Genomic DNA, 15,458 nt, shown 5'->3' on the forward strand with positions numbered 1-15,458 from the left:
ATCCAACTTAGCACTTTTGAAATTTAAAGGTACTTTGCCTGTCACCAACAATGGTCACTGACTTCTGGTGCTTCTCATACAGCAACACATGGAGCAAAGTTGATTTTAATCACTCAGAGAGGATGTCATCATTAATTTCTTCAACACACTAAGAACATAGCATAGCAAATAGGAGCCACTCCAGAGGTCTGAGCTATTGCTTAAAAAACAAAACTCACTGATGGCTATGACTTTGCAATTGTTGTGTGTCACAGCTATCCTCCTGTGTACGGCTCTGGGTCACAGCACCATCTGTATAAAACCAAACACTGCCAGCTGTGCTCTTCAACAGTTTGGAGCAATATTTAAATTTCTTTAAGTTACACACTTGTACAGCACACAAACAAGGCCAGATGCATTGATGTATATGTGCTTATTTCAAGTCTTCAAAAATAGAAAGTTCCAGCAGAGGATACAAGCCAACCAAAAATGCTAATGTCAAAGTTGGCATGTGAGGAAACAGGTACACTAATCCCTATCAGCCTTCCTGCTTCGGTTATTATGTAACAAACTACATTATGACTCGCTGCCTTAGCTCCTGGGCCATGATTGCCTATCTTGAGATCACTTTTGATACTCCCAAGGTAAAGGAACACCAAACAGTAGTCATTTATCTGACAAAAGACCTTCTGTTTTTCTTATTCTATCAATCATTAAACAAGTAATGTCTTTTTATGTTATTGCTTTGACATTCATTAACACTCACGTCAGAGGAAATCTTTGCAATTAAAAATCCTATTGACCATCTAAAGTTGTTTTGCCCTGGCTTATTACAACTGATTTCTTCTTTAAAAGGAGGCAATAGCTCTGAGCAAGGTCAGCAACTCACCCCATAGTTCAGTTCAATGTATCTCTTATGACTCAATATGACGTTGATAGTCATACTATGTTAAAAATATATATATATATATATACACACACACACACACACACACACACCATCTAAATGTTAACTTTAGGGACAAGCTGGACTGACCAGCTTAAGAGGAAGAAATGCCTCAAAGAAAACAAACTCACATAGCAATAAGACTGTTGTACTGTCCCAGGAATTCTTCCTCATGGCAAAGGCACAAACACTCTGGAGGATTTCAACCAAAACTCTGACAGACTCATTATCATCTCAAATGCTTGAGACCAATTTTACATAAGTTCCTTATGATTGGAAACCACAAACAGAATAAGAAAATGTCCAATAGGACAAAGTAAGAGCTTTGAATATCTCCGGGGAACTCGTTCCCTTCCAAACCACTCCTTTTGTGGGAACATCACCCATAAAAACTGATTATACATCATCCACAGCAATATTATCATCCAGTGTTGAGAGAAATAAAACAGAACAAACACTCTCCTTTTTTAATAAAGCGCAATTTAGAGGGTGGGAGAAGAACGAATTTCCTTCTTGGAAAAAATCTCTGTGTTATAAAAAGTCTTTTATTTAAGGAGTGGATTGACCTATTGTATCTGTGCTTATATGCACCACCTATTTTACAAAGAGTAAAGTGGGAAGAGATATGGAAATAGATATCAAGTAGACAGCAAAACACTCCTCTAACAAACATCATTTAAAATGTTATGAATGTAAAGACAAACATAAAATGTTTACCTTTATATATCTCCTTATACCCTCACTTTGGCATTTAATTTCATTAAATGATGTTACTATTTGATTAAAATCCAAGATTGGATATGGCCCCCAGGGTCTCATAATGATTTGATGATATTTAGAACAGAATATGTCACAGATTCCTTCTCTCTTCCAAGAATCAAGTTCAGTCATAAGATGACTCAGGGCATGAAATTCTTTGAATTTATTTATACATTCAACACTTTGTAAGGACACAACTTTGGAGACACTGCAGCTGTGCTAGGAAGGAAACACTACTCGTCCCCATGTGTGTACCTGTAGGGTGACCCAATCCATGGTTTCAGGAAGTGAACTGTAATGGGGTTTTAATGTCCTTTGGGTCCTGCTTCAGTATCGTCCATTTTCAGTAAATGAAAGCAATACAAGCTTTGCAAAGGGATTTCAAACGACTACAAGAGAAACTTAGAAAGGAAATCTAAATACCACCATGGATATAAGGTTGCAAGAACTACTCATTCTGTGGAGCTCTTTACGCTGAAATCATTGCAATTTTTAAAAATATTTTAAAAAACAAAGACCCAAAGACGACAGTAAAAAAGGAAGATGGCTGTGGGTTGATTTTTAATATTTGATCCTTCCTCACCTACTAGTTCTCACTAGGAATTGCTTCAGAGATATTTTCTACCTAATCATCAAAGATGAAGGCTCAGGACACCACCCTCAGTAGGCCCTTTGCCACCAACAGATGGGTTCAAAAGGAGATCTCCCAACAAGACTGTCAACCCACCAAACAAACTGAAGCAAAAAGGGGGGGCCAGGGCTCGCATGCCATGTCACACACACAGGGTTCCCTGCTTCCTCTTCCCACCCAGTCTGTGATGCCTGTTCCTGCCTTACCAGATCCCACTAGGATCAAAATTTTTGGTATAAATTTAAGTTTAGAGTTAGGCCTGGTGTAGATCGAGTCACTGGATTTGGATCTGAGTCACCTCTGTGCTACTGACTAGCAATCTGAGGCTGCCTTCATCATTCAAGATCTTTCAAAGCAAAGTTCACCCCAGACTAGACCTCATCTCAAGGTCCTCATGAACCTGAAATCAGATCCACAGAGCATTTCTCTAGAACTTGCTGAATCAACAATCCCCCACTTCAAAGATACTAGCCTGCTGCTTAGCCCTATGGGAATTTACCGTATTTTCATTCAAACTCTGTTTATTACACATTTTTTTTCTGGGTAATATACCTTGAGGCCTGAAGCTGTTTGGTCTTCTGCTCTCTACCTACCCTCCTAAAGATTCAAATGTAAAAATAAATCAAATCGCATGATTTTTTTTTCTTAAGAATGGCTTGCAGAAACCTTCAATATGAATGTGGATGTGCGTGTCCACTGTCTCAAAGCTGTTGGTTTTTGATTCCTTCCACGTCCTCTCTTTCCACTTCATTCCTCGACACACACAACAGAACCTGGAGTCACCCTAAAAGCCTTACAAGATTTGTGCTCTGCTCCGGAGATGAGCCCTAACTCCAAATGCACTCTAAAAATAGTTTTCAACATTTTCATTGGGTGTTTCACATTGACGTCTGCATGAGATCATTATCTTTTGGCCCTCAGCCTATTGCCATGAAGTCATAACCTTTGTTCAGGAGCAGCCCAGCCCACTGTCATGATTACAGATTTAACTCTGTTAATAAAGACAATGCAAGTCACTAAAGACTGAGTTCTCTCATAATAAGAAAATGGACTGCATTTTATATTAAATAATCAAACTTTACATGCTAAGTTAGAAAAAGCATTGGAATCACAGAACAAGGAACCTGAGATGATAGCCTTTCTTATGAATGATTCCAATAGAGAATGTATTTGTGAAATGATCTTGCAGCATCTATGAAACTGAGGGTTACTGTCTATCACAGCTGTTTGAGTTAGCCTTCATTGATTCAAAACAGTTTTAATTGTTAAAATGTTCAGTTGCCCTTTAACGTTTAAGATTTACAGTCTTAATTCTATACCTGCTTGTGCACTAGTGAATATCTAACCATGCTACTACACACCAGCCCTTAAATAGTTGAAAGAAGTGCTCATGTGGCGTGCCTGCTAAGTCTTCCCTTCTCTACACATCCCTAGCTCCCTCAGTTCATGGACATGGTCTCACCTCTTGCTATCTTTGTGCTATTTATTAGAAAGCTCTGCAGTTTATGAATATCTCTCTTAAAACATATGCTTCCAAATGAAGACAATAACCCAAACAGTCTCTAACAAGAGAAGAGTACAACAGGGCTAACCATTACCCCATTAAATCAGGTCACTGTACTCCTATACTGGAGCCTGGGGTTCTATTAGCTTTTATAGCCACTCCAACACCTTGTTGGGTTATATTATGATTTGTCAAGTCCTTGCTCAATAAGTGGCCCTAAACCAAGGCATGAACTTTTTCTTCTGTTTCATGTGCTGTCACAAGTTAATGAATTAAGTCAAGGCATTCTTTCTCAGCTCCATTTTTTAATAACTGTTCTGTGGGTTCAGTATTCAAACCTTAGCCACAGGTCTTGTTCAGCATCATGCCGTATTGGTTAAGGTGGAGTTAATTAAACATTGGGAGATTGCTAATTAGATAATAACATATCATCATTCTGCATCTGCTGTCATTATTCTGAAACAGCTGTATAAGGTGAGGTTCTGACTACATTATGTCTAACTTGCACAGGATTTTTTCCCCCTCCAATCAAAACATTTTCCTCTCCTTCTTAAAGATTACAAAGTGATTACAGGAATACAATGCTCTGAATTCTTATAAGGAAAACATAGCAATACACATCCCATGAAGCAAGATGTCACCCAATTCCCTATGGGGAAAGTTGGGGGAAAATATGTTTTTTAGTTTTTCTATCTTAATGCTGAAAATAAGCTCTAGCAGTGTTGCTAGCCTGTGGCTTTTCACTTGGAATCGACAATAGTGACACGTCCTCTGATTTTACTTTTTCAACACCATCCCCAAACAAAGCTATGAAATGTAAGATGATGTGAAGGAAACCCTGAAATTTAAGGAGGCAGAATAATGGCTTGCAGGTGTGAACATTATTCATATTTTAAACTAAATTAAATTCTTCCCCATTACTCAAGGAAAATCAATATATTTACCGAGCGGTAAGATGCTTCTGATATTTAAAAGATACATTAAGTCTGATGACAGTTTTCACTTGTGTCTATCAAATAGGGTATGTTTATAGGCCTCATATTATTAAGTATATTATCAAGGGGGAAACTTTTGAACTAATCTTTCAGCATAGCCTAACAATTTGTGAAATTTTATAAATTCCAAACCACAGAATCCTTTTATGTCCATTTCCTTCGAGTATAAATCAACATGATGGAAGAAGCAGGAAGGAGGGTGGGTGGAACTGACGTTGGTGCCATTTGTACCCAGACAGTGCTTAGAAGATGTTGGCTATTCTGGGAGATGTTAGACAATGAGTTTTTAGTGAATACAGCCCTGTCTAAACTTCAGGGAAGGCTGTAAAATGTTCCCCCTAGGAGGCTGCAGACGAAAAAAGTTACACTCCTTTGCCTTTAAAATCATGTCCAGGGCAGGCGGGTACTAGGCACACTGGCAAAACTTGCTAAACTTGAACGTGTATAATCTATATCTGCAGCTTCAAGACAGGTCGGAGAAAAGGAAGAAAACTCATGTACAAAGTCCTGTTTGAAATGTTAGCACAATGAGAGATAACAGAAGAGAACCAGTGACCCAAGGTAGAGTCCCCACACACTGCCAAGCTCAAGGCAGAGCACAGGGACCAGAACACCCTGAGGTGGCTCCACCTGCTGCTGGGACAGGGCAGTTTGTCTCACATGCCTGACCTGTTGCTTGGGGATTTCTTTTTGTCATTTTTGCTAAACTGAAGGATAAAGAAATCTGTAAATTCAAACAACCAGCACATTATGGATGCTTGGTAAATATTTATTAAAAGGATGATTGGAATTTTATTCTTTTACATTGAACAGAATGCATTTTTTTCTTTTTTAACAAATAGAAAACTGTGAAAAAATATGAATTAAAAAAAAATAGTGTAGGGATTGAGGTTGTAGCTCAGTAGTGGAGCACTTGCCTTACATGGATGAGGCACTGGGTTTGATCTTCAGTACCACATAAAAATAAAGTAAATAAAGGTATTGTGTCCATTGACAACTATATTTTTAAAGTATAATATTTTAGAATCAACCATGATTCTACTGAAATGAACTGAAAGTTTTTTTTTTTTAAACTTAAACAGAACCAAATCTAAAAGGCTCTCCTTCAGATTTAATTCTTACTTGAAGAGAGGTGCTACATAGTCTTCTACAAATTATTCCTTTCTAAGACATGAATCACCCAAAATAGTGACATGAAAAATACTGATGAATTTATGCCACCAATCGGTCTGATAAATAACTTGTTCTGATGGGAATGACAATTGTGGAAAGGAAAAGGTAAAGCTGAATAAATATGTGAGCTTCAGGATATACTTAAGCATGGGTAAGAGCAGACTTTGGATTCCCAGTTAAAAGACTGGAAAGAAGAGACCACTTTCCATACACTCAACAAACTCCAAGCCAATCATCTGTGACGTCTTCAACACTAGCTTTTTCTCTTCTCCCCAAACAAGTATACCTTACCATTCTTTCCTCTCCATATAATGACACACATTGAGAGAGTTTCCATAAAATTCACTCCTAGAACACATGGCACAATCTTAAAGCAGATATGGCTATCTCTTCCCCACTATCAATCATCTATTTATTCAACATGTGTTTGCTAAATGCCAAATCTGTGCCCGGTCTACAGATACATAAAACATTAGAAGTGGAAGACACACCAGAGGTCGTTCCTACTGGGTGTTGCAATCAATCTGTGGGACCTTGGCGGCAGGGCAGGTAGCATAATGTTGACAAGAGTCAGGTGCGAGATAATAGAAAGTAGTTAAGTCTGTGTGGAACTGAAATCACATGACCCATGTGAGACACTCACACTTGGTTTCTTTTCTTCTCTACTACACACTGCATCAGCCAGAAACAGTCGTCGGGCTGGGAGTCCACAACCCTGGTATCATTCACCCACATGACTTTTTTTCAAATACTCAAAGGGCCAAATCCTGTTTCTGATATCTTATAAATCCAGTGAACTGGAAGTTTCAAGCCCCTCTCATATCTCTCTCTCTCTCTCTCTCTCTCTCTCTCTCTCTCTCTCTCTCTCTCTCTCTCTCTCCATTTTCCCTCATTGTCCCCAAATCACAAAATGATTAGGCTTGTTTTCATTTAGGTTTTTTGTTTTATTTTTCTTCTGTCTCCTTCTGGCTATCTTGGCCTACTGCCAAATTAACAATTCCTTCTCAGGAAGAAAAGGATGAGCTTCTAAACAATGAGATCAGACACTGCTGACTATCCAGAGAGGGTCACAAGGACACCTACAAACTGCCGCAAGAAATACAGTTGCTTAAAAAAAGCATGACTGTGAAGTCCAGGCCACTACAAAGCAATGAAGTTGCCTTCCTGTTTGCTCAGTGGAAGCAATTCAGTCACCTCCCAACCCTAACACATAACAGAGAGGTTCTGAAGGAATTTTCCAGTCCTCCTACCCTTAATCAATTAACTCAATAGAACAATCAGGATAGTTCTTGGCTCAGCAAATAACTTGTAATGGTCAATAGAGTTGTGCATTTAGTGGCAGCCTCGATATTTTCAAATAATTTTCTATGTTAAGCTATTTCTATATATTTCTATAACTCACCTATTCAGTTGATGATTTCATAGAAAAATTTGTTTTAGTGTTGATTTACCATGCCTTTTGTTCACCTAAGAATAATTCAGCCAAATCAACACATCTCAAAAATTTTCTGTGTCCTCAGTTCCTGTTCTTCCAGATCTTATTGACCTGGAGCCAGTCAGGAAGTAGTGGAATGTGTGGAAATGTAAGTGAAATACAAATGGTTTAATATGAGGAGATGGGGACAAAACAGACCATCCTTGTACTCAAGGCCACATTTGTAAGCTGCTGGACTACTCGGATGTCAAGTGCTGTTCTTACATTCTAAACCTAAGTACTTCTGGGCCACACAGAGGATAAAATAGAGGATACCTGAAGCATCATTATACAAAATATTTCCCATCAACCCAATCAGCCACCTGAAAATTCAGATAACCTTGAAAACATTTTGTTACCATAGGGTCAAGACTAAAATAATTAAGAAAGTTATTTAGCTAATTATAATCATAACTTTGGTGTACTTTTTTCCTGCCCCCATATCTTTTTTCCATTTTCCTTTTAATATATGAGTTAGTTTTTATTTAAAAATAAATAAATAAAAATAAAAGCTTGTACCTATTTCTTCTTAAGTGTCAGGAACTGTGCTAGGGTTCCTGGTTCATATTAGATACTCAATAAATGCTTATCACAATGAGATCTTGAGGGTAGCATAGGATTTCTTTATTCTGTCACCAATAAATTTATTTTATTGTGAAAGCAAAGACATTTCTAATCAGAATGAATGAGGTTAGATTCAATAGGTACTGATAGGACTCAATAAATATTAATAGAATTAGTGAAGGCTCTTTTGAAAATTAAACCCCCTGAAAACTGCATTTTTATGTGTTTATTTATTATGGTAGTTAGAGTGTGCTGAGTAGGAACTACTTAATTCATAATATAATCATCTTCAGTGCCGTTAATTAATTCCAGATTTTATTACATTGCTTGAACTTCCTTAATGCTTTAATCTTGTGATATAAAGAGGTGGAGAAGGTAGGTGTAGGAAGTCATCATGGAAGCCAAGGGGAATTATAACCTGCATCTCAATTACAAGACAAGGACTAATAAATGATTACCTAATTGTGGGGGCCAGAGAAAAATCACAACACAGGGAAAGCCCACAGCCCTTCAGAAGTCAGACCATATATCTGTGTCTCACAGAGGGGAGAAAAAAGAAAGAAAGAAAACCAGGGAGGGCAGTAGGCAGAGGGTGCCTTGCCAATAACCAGGGCTTCCAAGATAATGGTAAACTTATGCAAGAAATAAACCTGTCTTACAATGGACACGTTGACTGTCAGCGCCAGGGCCCAGCCCACTGGAAATCAGAGCTGCTGAAATATATGATTAGTGTTCTGTTTCATGCTCACTTTCATGCCACACCTTTCCGTGGAGGTCATCTTTCGAGTCATTAAATAATCTAAGAGTGATATGTACACAGAAGAGTTTGTTCCTTATCTTTTCCATGTCACACCTGGTGCTTTCCATGGACTCTTTGTTCTTGTTTTAACAAAGTTGTGTAAAGGCTTTTTTTTTTAACCTTCCCAATGCAATGACTTACTTTAACTCAACATTTTAACCCTATATTAACCCTATAACAACCATAGCTTTTGAGGGTGGTTCTCTACTGAGACCCAACTTAGTTGTTCACAAATGAAAACATAGAAAAATGTATTTATTATTAAATAGTATATTCCAGTTTAGTTAAAGATTTAAAAATATACTTGCATATTTAGTTGCCACTCCTCTGCCCCATTCAAGTAAATGTATTCATCCAATATTACATGGTACCCTAATGCTGACTTAAGTTTCTTTTATGCCACCAACGTGCAGATGTTCCAAGTACAACATCAATGTAATAAAAAATTCAAGCTTATCATCTGCCTTTGTGATTATTATTATAGTAAATATCATACAGAAAATACAATCAGTTTTTCTAGATTAATAGGTGCAAAGAAAACATGAATTTGATATCTTCACCACTGCTCATCTCAATCCTGTGTGATAGACAGGGCAGATTTGTCCCATTCCACAGAAGAAAAATGAAAAATTCTAAGAAATTAGGTGACTTATTTAAAATAAGAAAAAGAAAAAAGTGGTAGAATCCAGGTGACCACTTCCTGGATTCCCATATTTCTTGAAGCACTCTTATTTTCAGAGGCACCTCACTGTCTTCATTTCCCTTCTGCTTCTCTGGCTGAGTATCTGTATGCTCTTGAAGAATTTCTCCTTCTCTCTCCATCTCAACACTCAGGCCAGGCCTCGGGCTCCATCCTTTGCCTTTCCCTCTAGCGGGTCCCTTCTATTACCAAAGTTTTAAATATCATACCTAAGCTGATGGCTCCCAAACTCATAGTTCCAATCCAGACCTCTTCCTAAGGTACAGTCTCATTTCCAGCTGCCCACTTGATAGCTACTCTTTGGGATTCAGCAGCCACCCTGAGTTTCCCATTTATAAAAGAGAATTTCTGATTTCTCCTTTCCAAACTGGGTTCTCTCCCAGTGTTCCATATCATGGACTATGACTCTGCTCATCAATGACCTTTGTTTCCCTCCCCCTCTTTCTTCCCTAACATCTTACTCGTGATTTTTAGACTTTCTCCCCCGACCCTCCGCCTCCCAAATAAATCGTAAATACCCTCCTATCCAATCCACCACCATCTCTTCTAATTGCACCTCACTTCTATGTATGTAGTCTTTCTCTTTAAATCTTGCCCCATCCAATCCATTCTCCATGGGATGCCAAAGTAAATCTTTTAAAACAGAGTCATGTTAAGGCATATCCTGACTTAAAATTGTAAATGACTTCCTATTAGAATTTTTACAATTTCAAAGTATGAATAGATAATGGATCCAAATATTTCTAAATAAACGGTAAAAAGGTAAGCAGTGAAAGACTTCCTCACCTCCTTGTTTCCCATCTGCTGAGCTCCCTCCTACCTCCATCAGCCACCACTGAGCCCCGCTGCCCCGTGACCAAAACACCAACATCTGGTGCTGTCCCCTAAGCCAGCTAAACAGACTGCTGCTTCTCTACTTCTGTCTCCTTTCACATTCCTTCTCACTTTCATGAGCCTCCACTCCTCTGGCCTTCCTTGGTTTCATGATTTAACCAAATTTTTTTCCTGCCTCAGGTATTACGCACACTTTTTATTTCAGCTAGACTACTCTTGCTCTTTCTCCTGGATTCTCCTCCATGGATCACAAGTTGCAATGGTAAGCCAATTCTTGCACTGTTCCTTGACTGTCTCCCTTACTAGATGATTAACTCCAGGACAGCAGATGTTATGCCTATTTATTTTGCTATTCTACAGCTGGTACAACTAGGCTCTTAGAAGGGGTACTGCATTTTAGGGGCTTAATAAATATTAAATAAAGTGAATCAATTAATATTCTCTATCTACATAAACATGGGGACTTCAATTCAACATTTCCTAAATATTTATATTTGCAGATACAGTGAAACACATTACATAAATTGTTAAAAGGAAGCAAACCCCTTACCTCCAATAAAGTAAGAAGGTTCTTAAAAACATAATTCCCTGTTAAAGAATGTCATGGTGTTGTACATAAAGGATGCTCAAGGAAAAACAAATATTTTTTCTACTCTTCAAAAGTTAATGGTAAATAGGAATTACATATTCCTGTGACATCTTACCATATTTATGAATATAAAGCTACTGCATTTAACTGCACACATTGCAACTAAATTTCTTTGTCATTTGTTGCTTAAGAATTTTCTCTTATTTTCATGCACATGCTATTACTTTTTGAAATACAAATGAAGGCATTTGAGGCAATAAAGTTTTAGGAAAAAACACACTGAAGTGTGCGCAAAGTGTTTATTTCTTCTTTCCTTTTATAAAAGGGAGGTGTCTAAGGCCTTGCCCCCAAATGAGCTTGTTATGATCAACTCTGAATTCTGTCCCTTATAAGACACGTCTTCCTTCTCATCCTGCGTGTGGCTGTGCATCCACAGATCCTTCCAGACATTTCCCTTTCTGATCTCAACAGGAAGTATTAATCAAACAAAAGATGGGAAATTATGACATTCCACCACTAAGGTTTGACTCAAGTGGCCAAGTTTCAGTTGATCACAGGGTACAGGTGACAATCCATCAAGCAACCCATCATAACACACATTAAAATGTCTGGGGTAATCAGGACAGAAGCCAAAAATAATATCTTTTGCTGACGCTCAATGAAGACTACCAAAGGAATTCCCCTGAAAATGTACTCTATAAACAGGCGGGACCTGAAAAGGAATGACATAAAAGGGAATTCTGCCTAACGGTGTCTCTTAACAAGGCAGCAGTACATCCTTTGGATAAAAAATGAAATTTCTATGACATATATGAGTTTTAAATTATAAAAATGTTCAGGCAATTTTGAAAGTCAATATGAAAATATGTATGCATGGATATTCTGACCTAAATTTTTTCAAATGATTTAATAAAATCTACAAAATATATGAAATAATATTTACAATGAGGCATAAACTCCTGGTGGTATCATACTCTCATTTCTTTCCCAACCCTATCTTCTAAGAATTAACTTTACCTAGAAATCAATGACAGTTACATACAGAGGGGAACAGAAAGCTAAAACTAAAAAAGAAATATATCTCCTCTTTATTTAGGATTCCTATGGCTTTTCGTTACAAATATTGGAATTGACCTTACTCCCATATCTATCTCAAGTCTTGTCCTGGGCTCCTATAACCACTGATACCACCATTTGGCCAATTCTTATTGGAACATCATGATCCATGAGCAAGGGATTAAAACACCAACCTGTGAATCAAGAACATGAGTCTTGATTTCCATTGTGCTTTCGCATGACTACCACCAAGGCCAGGTCATTCAATTTCCTTGAGCTTCAGGCCATTTAATCACCGCAAAATGAGAGTGTGAAGTTGATGTCTGCAGCTCCCTAACCTCAGTCACAGTATGCGATTCTATGAAGACTTTGAAAGCAGCTGTTATGATCACTACAAAGCAAAGCCAAATATTCCAGAACACTACATATCTGGCCAGGAGAAGAGGCTGTTCCAAACGTGAGACAGGTAGGGCCTCTCACGGATTTGGTATTCACCGAAAACCATTAATACCTCTAGTACTCTGTAACTCATTGAAACTACTAAAAATAACCAAAACACTGACCAGAGTCACTTGAGCAATTTTGCAATTAATTTCACAACAACACTGCATCTTAAAAGCACTAAGACATTTTTCTTTTGAAAATCTGTAATTATTTGTCACACATCACACATTAACACACTTTCAACACTCGGTCTGTGGATGCTGGCTGAGCACCTACTGTGGCAAGCTATGTTCCAGGCATGAGGCTGTACAAAGAGGAGAAATACTCAGTCCCTACCTTTGAGTTACTTATACTAGGTCCATCACATGAAATCACTGATACTCCACCTTTTATAACTCACAAATCAGTAATTTCATGTGTCTTAACCAAATAGTTCTTAGAGCAAACTGTGTCATCAAATAGGCTAATCCTTCAAATTATCATAGGCATTTTGGAAAGTCCCATTCATTCTGGAAAGCCATTAGGATGTCATTTAATGATTTCCGAGAGAATTGCCTAACAAGAATTTTTGTTGTTTTTATTGTTTAGGAGGTGTATGTGAGTTGCTGTTATTGTTGTTTGGAAACCTGCATTCATAATTAGCCACCTCTTATGCATTTGTTTCAATGACTTTTCCACAACAAATTAATAATTGACTGATCTAAAGTCTCCTCAATATTATGATTTGCACGTCCAAGTACATACGCACACATCCAATGACTTGCTCCCTTTTTAATCTTAGCACTCTCATTCTTTTATTCTTAATAGATAACTATATTATATATTCTGTTTTTCACAGTTTATTATCTTAAAAGGACTTTGGGCTGTTTGAGAATATGATCAGCACCTAAGCTTCTATATACGACCCACAGCCTCTATCTCAGGGTTCTTGCTTGCAGTAGACAAAACAAAATTACTAACTGGATGACAAATTAAATTATGAAGGGAGACATCTGATTGGAAAGACACAATAATATCCAAACATGACAGCCATGGGAAAATAGGCACTACGTCTTTGCCAACCATGCTAGTATTTCTCACATGCTGTGACAGTGGTAGTTACATCATGTCCCAATGCTATTCTTCATAATGATGCTAAAAAAAGAAAAAAAGATTACGGCATACAAGTTCTCAGGAATGTCTAGTACATCAGAGAGCTTTGTCCATTGGATAATCAGCACATTCAGTTATGTCAGCTAGTTTAAGTAAATTTCCAGCTTTGCTTAGGAAAGGAAAATATTTGTCAGGAAAATGAATAATAAGGTTTGCATTGTGATATAACAAGGGAAAAACCTGGTGAATTTATACAAAGACCATGGACAGTTCAAAATAGCCAACCACAATAAGATTTTCTTTAAATGGGGCTTTCTCTCAAAATAAACAAATAACTGAAAATACCCTAGGTTTGAATAACTGTCTTAAAATTTGAATACTACACCTATCTAAGCAAAATCAAAAACACTTCCCCAAATGATTAGCTTGTAGTGCACATATCAATTGCTTCATAGTGCAAGAAATGTCAAATGGCACTAGAAACAATGCCATGCTTTCCTGTACGGTGCAACCATATTTCTTCTTTAGACACAGTTTACATAATACAGGAAACGGCTTCATCTGGTTCCTGGTCTTTTTTGATCAAGTCAAAAGCCTTAAAGGAAAAAAGTGTTTCTTTTATATTTGCCTCTCTTTTTTTTTTTTTTTGTACTTGTGTTTTTCACAAATTATATTCCCTAAATTTAAAATGGAAACTGGACCAGCATGGTGAGCCCTCCAAGAAATACTTAACTAAAAAGCAAGCTCATGACCCTTTACAATGAATTCTGCAGAAAGAAAGAAAGAGATACTGTGATTCAAGAAAGGTTGATTCCATGGTTTACAATAAAATATTCACTTAAAAAATACTAACTCAGTTCCTGGATGTAGGAACTCCTTGGAGTGTTCATGAAACAAGGTGGCCACTGTGGTTGATTAGACAGAGGAGTAGGTGGTAAGAGATGAGGTCAGAGGGGAGCTGGGGCCGGACTACATGGGGCCCTGTGAGCCTGGGAGGGACTATGCATTTTACTCTGAATGATCTGGGAAGCCATTGGAGAGTTTGGAACTGACTTGTGTTTTTAATCAGTCACCCTGGCTGGCTGCAATGTGGAGAACAGATTGTGGCACAACAAAGGGGAAACCAGGAGCCCAGGCTATTATATGCTGCCTTCCCCAGACAAGAGATGATGGTGATTTGGCCAGGCTAGTGGAGGTGGCCAGAAGCAGACGGATTCTAAATGTATTTTGAATAAATGAACTAATGTGATTTGATGATTAATTAGATGCAGGTGTGAGAGAATCTGAAGAAGTAAGGATGATTCCAAGTTTTATGACCTGAGCCACCTGATAGAATGAGGAGGGATGAAGAAGGAGGAGATTGGGGGAGAGAGGAGAAAAATAAGCGTTCGGTTTTTGGAGATGGCTATTATGCATACCCATGGAGATGTCAGTTAGGAGTTGGGTCTCCAACTTGAATTGAAGGGAGAAGTCTGGAACAGAAATGTAAACTTGGGAGTCATCAATGCAAGTCTGGTATTTAAAGCTGTGACATTGAAAGCCATCATCTGCCCTTGGGAATGAGTATAAATGGAGATGAGAAGAGATCCAAGCACTGAGACTCTGGTGTTCAATACTTAAGGGTGGAAAGAGGACAAGGAAATAAAAGATTTGAGAGAAACCAGTGAAACCAGAGAAGCAGGATTGAATGGTTTTCAGGAAAAAAAGGCAACTAGAGTTGTTCAGAAAGGGGAAAAAGATTAACTGAGTCAGATAGTCAAATTCAAAAAGTAAATTGAGTAAAAGGAGACCATTGGATTTGGCAATTTGGTAGGCACTGATGGCCTTAACAAGAGCATCCCCCAGATGATATGAAATGAGATTGAAGGAAAAACTTTAGATTACAGTGTTTTGCTCTGAAGAGGAACATAGAAATTATA

General features: G+C 37.9%; 1 protein-coding gene across 10 annotated transcripts in view; it reads right to left on the bottom strand.

The window, feature by feature from the left end:
- Positions 1-15,458, bottom strand: part of Mecom (MDS1 and EVI1 complex locus) — a 539,517-nt gene that overhangs the window by 196,856 nt on the left and 327,203 nt on the right. The gene's annotated exons all lie outside the window — the stretch shown is intronic.

The sequence above is a fragment of the Ictidomys tridecemlineatus genome, chromosome 3, assembly GCF_052094955.1.
Source record: "Ictidomys tridecemlineatus isolate mIctTri1 chromosome 3, mIctTri1.hap1, whole genome shotgun sequence".
In the NCBI taxonomy this organism is placed as follows: Eukaryota; Metazoa; Chordata; class Mammalia; order Rodentia; family Sciuridae; genus Ictidomys; species Ictidomys tridecemlineatus.